Source organism: Carassius carassius, chromosome 22 (assembly GCF_963082965.1).
Source record: "Carassius carassius chromosome 22, fCarCar2.1, whole genome shotgun sequence".
Lineage (NCBI taxonomy): Eukaryota > Metazoa > Chordata > Actinopteri > Cypriniformes > Cyprinidae > Carassius > Carassius carassius.
In genome coordinates, this window is record NC_081776.1 from 26599572 (window position 1) to 26609590 (window position 10019).

The window sequence follows — 10019 nt, forward strand, 5'->3', positions numbered from 1 at the left end:
CTGTCAATCACTTAATTCACAAGAATGTCAACTTTATGGAAAGATACTAGCCTGACCCTAGCCAGCTCGCTAGCTTATGTTGATAGTTGCACAATTAAACCGGTTAACATTAACAATTAAACAACATCTCATAACAAGGAGATAACTAGCTAAACACTTTCTAAGTTATACCGCTCCCCTGTCGTTGCCAGAAGCCACGTTGAGGTCTCAACCAACTGAAAGACAGAACTCCACCGCGCTAGCTCGCGCTCGCGACACAGGCATATCGCGCTGTGTGAACGCGTTCATGTGATTGGCTTAGAAGTAAACAATCCCCCGCGTGGGGTGTGTTCTTGTGATTGGCTAAAACAAGGGAGATATCTGATTGGTTGCAGATCATTCCCCGTTTAAAAAAAATGCATTTGTGTGTCGAGCCAAGTCAGAGGAGTCTCAAAATTCACACACAAATGCAGTGAAGTTCACAGACCGCAAGCAATTTGTAAATCAAGGTATATTTGTGTGTGCATCAGAAATACATTTCTGAATCTTGTCCTGTGGATTTGTGAATCTTGAGCGCATTTGTAAATGTTGTTTGCATTTCTGAATTGTGTGTGTACTTATGAATTTTGTGTGCATTTGTGAATTTTGTATGCATTTGCGAATCTTCTGTGCTTTTTACATTTTGTGTGTGCATTTGTGAATTTTGTGCACATTTGTGTATCCTGTGTGTGTATTTATGAATCATGTGTGTGCATGTATGAATCCTGTGTGTGCATATGTGAATGTAGTGTGTGCATTTATCTTTTTTGAGACTCGTTTAGCTCCATTGTTAACAGCCCAAATGTTTTACTATTCTAACTGACTGTAAGAATTTGATTGAAGATAATGCACACTTTTAGTGATAAAATGGCTTTATAAAGGTAAATATCTCCATATAAGGGACAAATCAATTTAAACTTATTGGAAAAGATACATTTCTATCACTGCTGTGAACCACCAAACAGAATATGATTTATATCAAATATTTTAGGAGTCAGCTGTCCACGGTAGTCCGATACCAGCACAATAATGCACTCAGCAAAATATAATCTTATTATTGTTACTGATAAAATCCCAGAAATTACTGAGATATTATTTTGTTAATATAGCATATCCCAAATTGGAATACTTATGAGCAGAAACTAAAGTTGTTCAGTAAATTGTGCTTGCCTTGCTTTCTATAACATTTACATAAGTTTGGTCTTGAAAAAAGTCCAGCTAACTGTAAAAATTTACTTACATTCAGTCTCCTCTCTTCCATCAACTGTGCAGCTTCCTCACTACGCTCTAAAGACAATCTCTGCGCTTCCTAATAACAGAGAAGTGTATTACTTACATTTTATGACATTTAAACCCCACTTCACAGGCCAACTATGAACATAAAATGGCATGGTGTCAATCCAGTAAATATAACCTCTTCAGTATGTCCCTTGCCTAAAAGTTAAGTTAAACTGAAAAGTAGTAAAAACAAAAGTGAATGTCTAAGAAAAACAAATGGATTTGCATTGTTTTGGACTTGCCCTATCCTGGTCCCTTTGCTGGTCTCTGTTGAGGGCCTCCAGGTATTCTATGTCCTGGCTTCTCCTTAGTGTCCGTGAAAACACACAAATTATGTGGCAACATAGACTTAGACACCGAATTAAGCACAAGTGTACTATTTCAGCACTGGATATGTCCTAAGCAAACTATAAATAAAACTGATTGCATATATAACATTTTTCATTTAGTGGATGCAACTCACTTCCACTCTCCGTTCAAAAGATGGCACCTCTGGATTTTGCCCTCTAGCCTCTGCCAGTCGTGTTTCCTCAATTGAGGGAAAATACATAAAATCACAAAGGCATACACATTTCATTAAAAATTGATTTTTGAACACCTGAGAAAACAAGTAACCTGTTAAACCAAAAGATTTTAACCTCATCCAGCCTCTTTTGTGACTTGGAGGCTAATTATCATTGACTTCTTTGCAATCAGGAATTCAACATTTGTAATTACAAATAGTGAAAATTCATCCAAAGTTTACCTCCACAAACACTGAATCCTCACAACTGACATCATTATGCACCTGACTAGACAATCTGCTTGAGCCATTTCTAGTTTGCTGTGCAGTGCTTAAGGGTATCCTTCCTGGTGACAGGTAAACAGGTCTTTCTTCTGTGGGGGGCACATGGCTGTTGTCAGGTAACAGAGAGTCTGACTGTCTTTGTCTGGTAATTTGAAATTGGAATTTGGCGTTACAGGTAAGGGTGCCTGGTTGTGCACAGTAAAAGTAGGTTGGTCCTCAGCCTGTGTGTATAAATGACAGGTTAGTAAAACTGCTTAATGATCTATAAATCCATCAATGTTTCAAAAACTGAGTATTCATATGGAGTAGATCAATAAATCAAAAAAGGTAGAAATAGATAATTCTGGTTCAATACAAAATGGGTTACCTTGATTCTGACGTAAACCGCAGACCTATTCAATTCAAGGCACTCTTTTATGTCACGTGGTGTGATGCCAGGCAAATTCAGGATGATGATGTGATGATGGGCATCCATCCGACAAAGCTTGAATGTTCTATCACCAAGCATTGGGAAAACACGCCTTATTTCACTGACAAACTCCTCCTCTGTCTGGTCCAAAGGCACATACAGATTTACAATACCCTGGCTCTCTGCAATTAAAACAAAGAAAAATAAAAATCCAAGTCCAAATCCTGTGTCCAAAAACCTATGGCCAAATCAAACACTCGTTGAAAAAAAGACTATAGGGGTGCAACAAATGATTATTTTGATAATGAATTAATCTAACCTACGGAACTATTATTAGAACAATTACTCGACTACTCGCTAGTTATTTCACTGATTATTCAGGAGCTTTTTAAGTATTATTCTGCTTTACAATTACGTATAATATTTAGTTAAAAAATTCAGCTTTTGAAAATGTCAGTTATATTTCTATTGTACAGTACAAGCTAAACGTAATTTTAACTAAATTGTGACCAAAGATTCTACATCGTTTTAACCTCCAACTGTTGAAAACTTATTATTTCGATCAACTCATTATATACCTCGAGCAACTGGACGATTTGTTCCCTCTTCAATGAATCCCAAGCGTACCCTTATCGTACGTGCGGCGGGGTTGGGCCTCCTCCTTCTCCTCCTTGTAGGTCTTGGATTTGTCTCATTTCTGAATTCTCACAACCTAAAAGTAAAACGTTACACTAACTTGGACATGTGGTTTTAGAATATCAATAACGTTAATAGATTAACCCTTCAATTATGCTCACGTGACTGAAGATTTCTTTAAGCTACAAGTGTCTTGCTAAAAAAGCTATCTGTTTAAACGATTAATGTCCGCGGGAGCGCGCGCAGGATGTTCAATAACAATTTAAATTTATGGCTGGGTTATACAAAAAATAAATTAACTCTCTTGCAAGTATTTTTATAACTACACACTGTTTTATAGTAGCCTCAATAAAATACCTTTCAATAAGACTGCCTTCTTGATCCTCGTTTGCCAGACTTGCTTGTCCTATTAACCTATCAAAGTTAACATTTATCTGTGATCGTAAACTTATGAGACGTTATCTGTACCTCTGATCTGACATGTTCTTTCTCTTGTATAACAAGTTGAAGGCTGATCTTTCTCCACTACGACTTATGTAGCTAGATATGTGCTCTATGCAGACCACGTTTTCCCATGATCCTGTTTGTCATGGCAGGATTTCCCAGACTTACACAAACGCATTTCGCGCGTAATTATATCGTTATTATTGGATGATATTATACCCATTTAAAAACATAATATTCATGACTTTAATAATGTATTTAACAACGTAAAACATTAACCCAAAGATTACAAATGCATTAATTAAATATTTGCAAATTAATTAAATCTTTATAAACTAATGTATTATAAATCACACCTTATATGATGGACACTTAGACGAGTATAAACACATATTAATAAATTTATTTGATATTTTACTGTTTGTCGTTTTAATTATTGTATGAACAATTCACTGCCAAATAATATGCCAGATAACTGAATAACAAAAACTCAATTACCCTTTAATAAGGACCTCCATACAACATTCAGGGACACATTTACAAATAGGACAATGTGCAATGCAGTCAACATCACACAAACACAAACTAAACTTATGTACCTGTACTGTCAAAAATGGCCAAGTAGCTTACAATAACTTAGACCAATACATAAAACTTACAAGAACTACAAAAAAAAATTGTCACAAAGCTATAATATTAACAGTCTATGGATGAACCACAGACTGCAGGAACATAATTGTCATCTGAAGAAGGTCAACAGCCATGCCATCCCTGGAGACACCCAGAGGATCCACCAAGCATTGGAGTTGATGAACATCATCTTCATTTAGATTGAACAGACTTTCAGGGACATTAATGTCCTCTCTCCATAGAGGATCGGAATTATGGTACTCAGGTGTGTCCATTTCTTGTGCCATTGCTGGTTCTGGCCCCTGTGGTAGAACATCACCCTGAAGATGTGGGGCATTGACAGGTCCTTCAAATACATCCTGAATGGCTCTTAAGGGCCTGTTCTGCAACCGCAGGCATGCTCGGACAAACAGCTGTATTGGAGTACTAAATCCCTCAGTGCGCAGGCCATGATTATTCCAACGACGGCGGAAACTTCTGAGATCCCTGTTTATTCTCGGGAGATACACATACTGCAAAGCCCACATGTGCAGTTCATTGGCAGGATCAAGGATCCCCTCAGACTCTAGAAATGTAAAGAGGCTATGGTACACTTTGATCATGCCAGACCAAAGATCACCCCAAAACCTCTCGATCCTTTGATTGTGTGTACTCTGACCTCTTAAAACACTCCTGGTGCCCATTCCATGGAAGAGACAAACATCAACGTTCTCTCCACCATAATCACAACGCACTTGTGATGGCACACCATATTGGGTGACTGCTGTGCTGAAATGTTGCAGGACTGTACTGCTGCGATTGTTGTTGGATGCAACAAGGAAAACCACAAGCCGACTGTAGCCATCAATCGATCCATGAATCACAATATATTCACGAAATATTTTTTTAAATTACCATGCAGCTCTTTCTCTAGTTTAATATGAATATGAAGGAATATTTCATACGTAGCTGATAAAGTCATTATAATGAAAATCCTTGAAAACAATGTCTTAATACGAAACTATATAATATGGACTACGAAAATTGTCTAGTATTTGTCTAGCTTGATGTATGACTCAATATATTTACCACAATTACTAGTCAAAACAACTGTAAACATGACGGTTGGATGAATACCAAGTAAATTACCATATAAATAGGTTTAAAATAATTGTAAGTTTATTTTTTTGCAGATGTTAAGAAAATTAATCATTACCTTATGAGCTTGTGATAACCGTCTAGCTGCCAGAGAGAGTTTGGGCCAGCTACGCTATATGTTCTGCGCTGTAGTCTTTGTGATGTAGCTCTCAAAACAGCTGCATCTGGATTGGTTCGAAGCATACTCGCCCTCACCCTCCTCCTCTGTACAAGCACATCTGCTGAGCTTAACTGAGCACTCACAGATTCAGGTCCAATTAGATCATTTTGACCAACAGCATCAATGACCATGCTGTCAAGCTCCTGATCCGTAATCTGTGCATAGCGTCTTGAACGGTTGAGATGAAAGATTCTGTTTAAAGGGAGGATTTGGACAAAGCAGTTACTTAATATTGTTAACCATTTAATTTTGTGCCATTATTTTATTTAACAAATATCTTACAAAGTCTTACCCCAAATTCTGATATCTCTTTAGTTATCTAGGGGATTTACATTATTTTTTTGCAGTTACAAAAGTGTTTGCCAATAATAGCCGTGGGGATTTACAAGTCTACAATCTACAATCCAAGTCTACAATCCTCTAGGCCAATTCAAACAGAGCGTTCTGATGAGGGGGGTTAAAAACTGGACAGAAAATAGTAAATTACTTCTAAATTATGGTGTTTTTGATGCAAAAGTCTTGATAACATTATTAGACCGCAGATAACAGTACAAAATAATAAAAAGGCTGTTCATGACTCTTTTAGGCTCCAAAAATATCCATGTGTCCACTCTATAGTTTCCTGACAGCCACTTGTTGCGATGAAAACATGTGACAACTTGACTTCAATTTAAGAAATTTGGTGCTAACATGTGCTAACATGAACATTTACAGTAATTTTATGGCATGCACAAATGTGTATTAAACATTTGAGATTGGCTAAGCCTTGCCTTAGTCGCCGTCTCACAGTGGATTGTGACACACCAACGATTTCAGCAATTTGCCTTGAAGTAAATCCAGACCCCACCAGAAGTTCTAGTTGTGCCCTGGTTATATCATAGGATGGGGGACCTTTGCCATCATGAATAAATGCTACTTGATACCCACTTACACATTCTGGAAAAATAGAAAAAACAGTTAGCATTTTCCATAAAATGTTCATAGGAACTCACATGCAGACTACATGGTCATACCATAAAAGGATTGGCAAATAACTTCTGCCCATTAACAATCTGACAGGCTAACTGGAGAAGCTTTTTGATTTCGTGTTCAAAAAATATATATTTCCACATTATGGGCTCTTTTAATAGGGTACAAATTTCGGCCATCCCAAGTACATTGCTTTATTTAAACTGAGGTGTGCAAGAAATGTGGTTTTATTACCAAAGTTCGGGAGGAGCACGATTAGATAATCATCCAATTTGGCACAGGTGCATCTCGTGTACATATATCCAGTCTTCCTACCTCCTGTACCACGACAGTTTTTCGGCATCCCTCCTCCACCCCAACACCTCACTTCTAATATATTTATCCCAAATTAGGGATAGAGGGAGTTATTTGGGTTCGGGCTATGCTCCGGGCCCAGACCCCTCCCCCAGGACAGCATGCCAAAATATGCCTACTATTCGCCTTCAGATTAGATGTAGGGGTGAACTTGTGAAAGGTAAATATAAATATTATCAATGACATCAAACAACCTTGATTACTGGCCTGGTCTCGCAGGACCTGAATGAATGCTGAGAGAAGGCCGATGAGTTCTTGCAAAGAAGTAGTCCCAAATGGTATCCCGCGTAAACTGAGCAACACCGTTTCCAATCTACAAGCACATAACAAAAGAATTAAAAAATGTTCAAGAGACAAAAATATAGATTAAGTTCACACCTGGTCTGGTCTGGTCTGGATGCCGTTGGTCAAAAAAATGCATACAGTATGGGTAACTGTTTCAGTAATGTTGAAACAAACTTTAAATAACAAACATTATATAATGCGGATCATTAGTTAATATATATATATCTCAAAAGATCATTAATGTAAATTGAAATGCTTACAAATGTCATTAAACTTTCGTACAATTCATACAAACATGTAATCATGCTTTTTTTAAATCTTCAAATAATTTTGACAGATGGTTTACAATGATTAAAAGCTTTATTAATAAATCATTAACAAACATTATATAATGCTTAACGGATCATTAGTTAATGTTTACAAATGTTATTAAATGTTCAATGCATTTTAAAAGTCTACAAATGATTTTAACAAAAATTATGTTTGTAATATTGTTGTGTAGACACTATTTGTACATCTTAAATCAGTTATTAATTATTTGTTAATGTCTTTGCAGTACCCAATCTAAAGTGGAAACTATTCAGCAGTTGTAAAGGTTTATAAACATTTACTCATCATTAGTAGCTACCTTTATGAGCAGTCATTTTGATGGCAAAACGTTCCCAAAATGACTGGAATTCACCCTATTTTCACATATTTACGAAACATGTATTAATCATTTGTTTATGTTTTTGCAGTACCCAATCTTAAATTGAGACTATTCATCATACTAGTTTTTTAGTACCATTATTGGCACTGGACTTTTAGATACTGTAACTATGTTTGTGTAAAGGGTGATTAGTTAAGTTTGGCTAAATGCTTGGCAAAGACATAACAAATTGTAATTTGGGTTCAAAACATGTTTTTATTGCCTCAACACTTATATTAGTATGTTAGTTTGTATTATTAAACAGGATAGTCCTTGAATCATACATCAAACAGGAGGTAAAAAAATATTTTCAAGAAAATACATTCATGATTTATTAAAGCAATAAAATATAAACAGATTTAATTGTGTTCCCTTATCAAATTGACCTGTACACTGCTGACCCCTTAGCCAACCTTAAACCACCAAACTTGTCCCTAACCTTACCGTATCATACTTAAACCGCAGAAAAAGTGTTGCACTCTAACAAAAGCTTTTAAACATTGAATTAACGTCTGTTAAAATCCTTTTTAGATTTTCAAGATGTGCATGATCATATGAATTAGAAGTTTAATAACATTTGTAAGCATTTTAAATTACATGAAATGTTAATTATTAGGTAATGTTTAATACAGTTATTAGTAAACATTAACAAGCACATTATCTCATATTTATTGATATGTGAATATATATATATATATTACCTAATGATCTGTTAAACATTATATAATGTTTGTTAATAATTTATTAATTAAAGTTATTATAAAGTGTTACCCTGGTGGTGAATGAAAAACAGTGATTAACCTACCTTATAATTGTGGCTTCCATAATATCGAGGTCCGGGTTTACCATTGAAAAAATTTGACGACAACTGTCGTTAAAAGTGATCCTGCACTGTACAAGAATTCTACGAGCCATTGTAGTCATCTAGGTGGTGCTACATGGTGTACAGAGGTAAAGTTAAATAGCAGCTAAAATTAACAACATTCATGTAAACTGTACCACAGCACTGATCTATAATAAAGAGTGTATCAGACCCATTTCTTCAATGAAGCTTAACAACATACAATTAAAATGTGTCCCTTAAACGACATAACATCGCTCTTTACGACCGAGTGAAAAAAAAACATATGTTTGCGGAAGCCATGCCTTACCGTAATAGCCCATATATAGCGGACAAAGCATTACAGACTCCTGCCCTATGAAGTGAACACACGCTTTCGACGTGCCATTTTGAAAACACTAGGAGAGCGCACGTTTCTTTCGCCTGTTTGGATACTTCAAAAGACGTTTGCACCGCCCGTTTGGTTGACCTGTTTACACGTTCAAAACGTGCGTTTTGTCCGACTCAAAACGCACGTCTTGGACGCCCATTTCTATTATGATAAACGCACGTCAAAAACGCGCGTCCTTGGTGACTCCAAAGCGCACGCTAAGAACGAGCGTTTTTACAGCCGATCACACGTCGAGGACGCGCGTTTTCTGCAAACCCAAAGCGCACGCTTAGAACGCACGTGATTATGGCAAATCGCGCGTTTTGGACGCGAGGACGTGCGTTTTGCTGTAAAATCGCACGCTTTTGACGTGTCTGTGTGCAATCAGACGCCCGAGAAGGCGTTTGTGACTATTTTGGCTTTCCATATGACTGACAGACAGCCTCCGCAGTGTGCATTAGTATGGCGGGTACTCCGTGCCAAAATCAAACATCCGAACGACCGACCGACCGATCGAACGTCTATCCGAACGTCTTGAACTTTCAAACGGCTGACCCACGTGACGACCTGACGTGACGCCAGCGTCATGAAATTTGCAGCTTTTTGACCATACAAGTATACAAGCTGATGTGTAAAGGCTATAAATGGACATGATAGGCAATACATATGCCTACAGATGTTATACCTTAAATAATACTCAACCATTTCCTGCACTTCCCTGAATAAGCCTATTGTAGGCTAAGTGATGAACTGACCAAATTACCCCCTGTAGGCTATATCATGACTTTCTGTGTATTTCATGACTCTAATGTTTCAAACACCAGACTCACCTATTGTAACTGTATAGGCTACAGTGGTAGGCTTTTCATTAATGTTGTTGTATTTTTCCTTTTTTATTTTTTTATTTGTCAAACTGATTAATTGTATATTGTCTGATATGTTGTTTTACAAGTAAGAGTTAAAAGTTATAAGATAAAGGGTTTTTAATTTCAAAGTCTTCAATGCCATGGACC

General features: G+C 36.8%; 2 long non-coding RNA genes across 2 annotated transcripts; both read right to left on the reverse strand.

Moving 5' to 3' along the window:
- Nucleotides 1-2064: 2064 nt before the first annotated feature.
- On the reverse strand, nucleotides 2065-3673 carry LOC132099179 (uncharacterized). The gene is made up of 3 exons (XR_009423049.1): nucleotides 3071-3673; nucleotides 2451-2674; nucleotides 2065-2304 (listed from the first exon to the last, which is right to left on the reverse strand). It is a non-coding gene; the product is annotated as an uncharacterized LOC132099179 (long non-coding RNA).
- A 2602-nt stretch (nucleotides 3674-6275) lies between these two features.
- Nucleotides 6276-9268, reverse strand: LOC132099180 (uncharacterized). Its single transcript, XR_009423050.1, has 3 exons — nucleotides 8947-9268; nucleotides 7017-7135; nucleotides 6276-6435 (listed from the first exon to the last, which is right to left on the reverse strand). It is a non-coding gene; the product is annotated as an uncharacterized LOC132099180 (long non-coding RNA).
- Nucleotides 9269-10019: the final 751 nt, after the last annotated feature.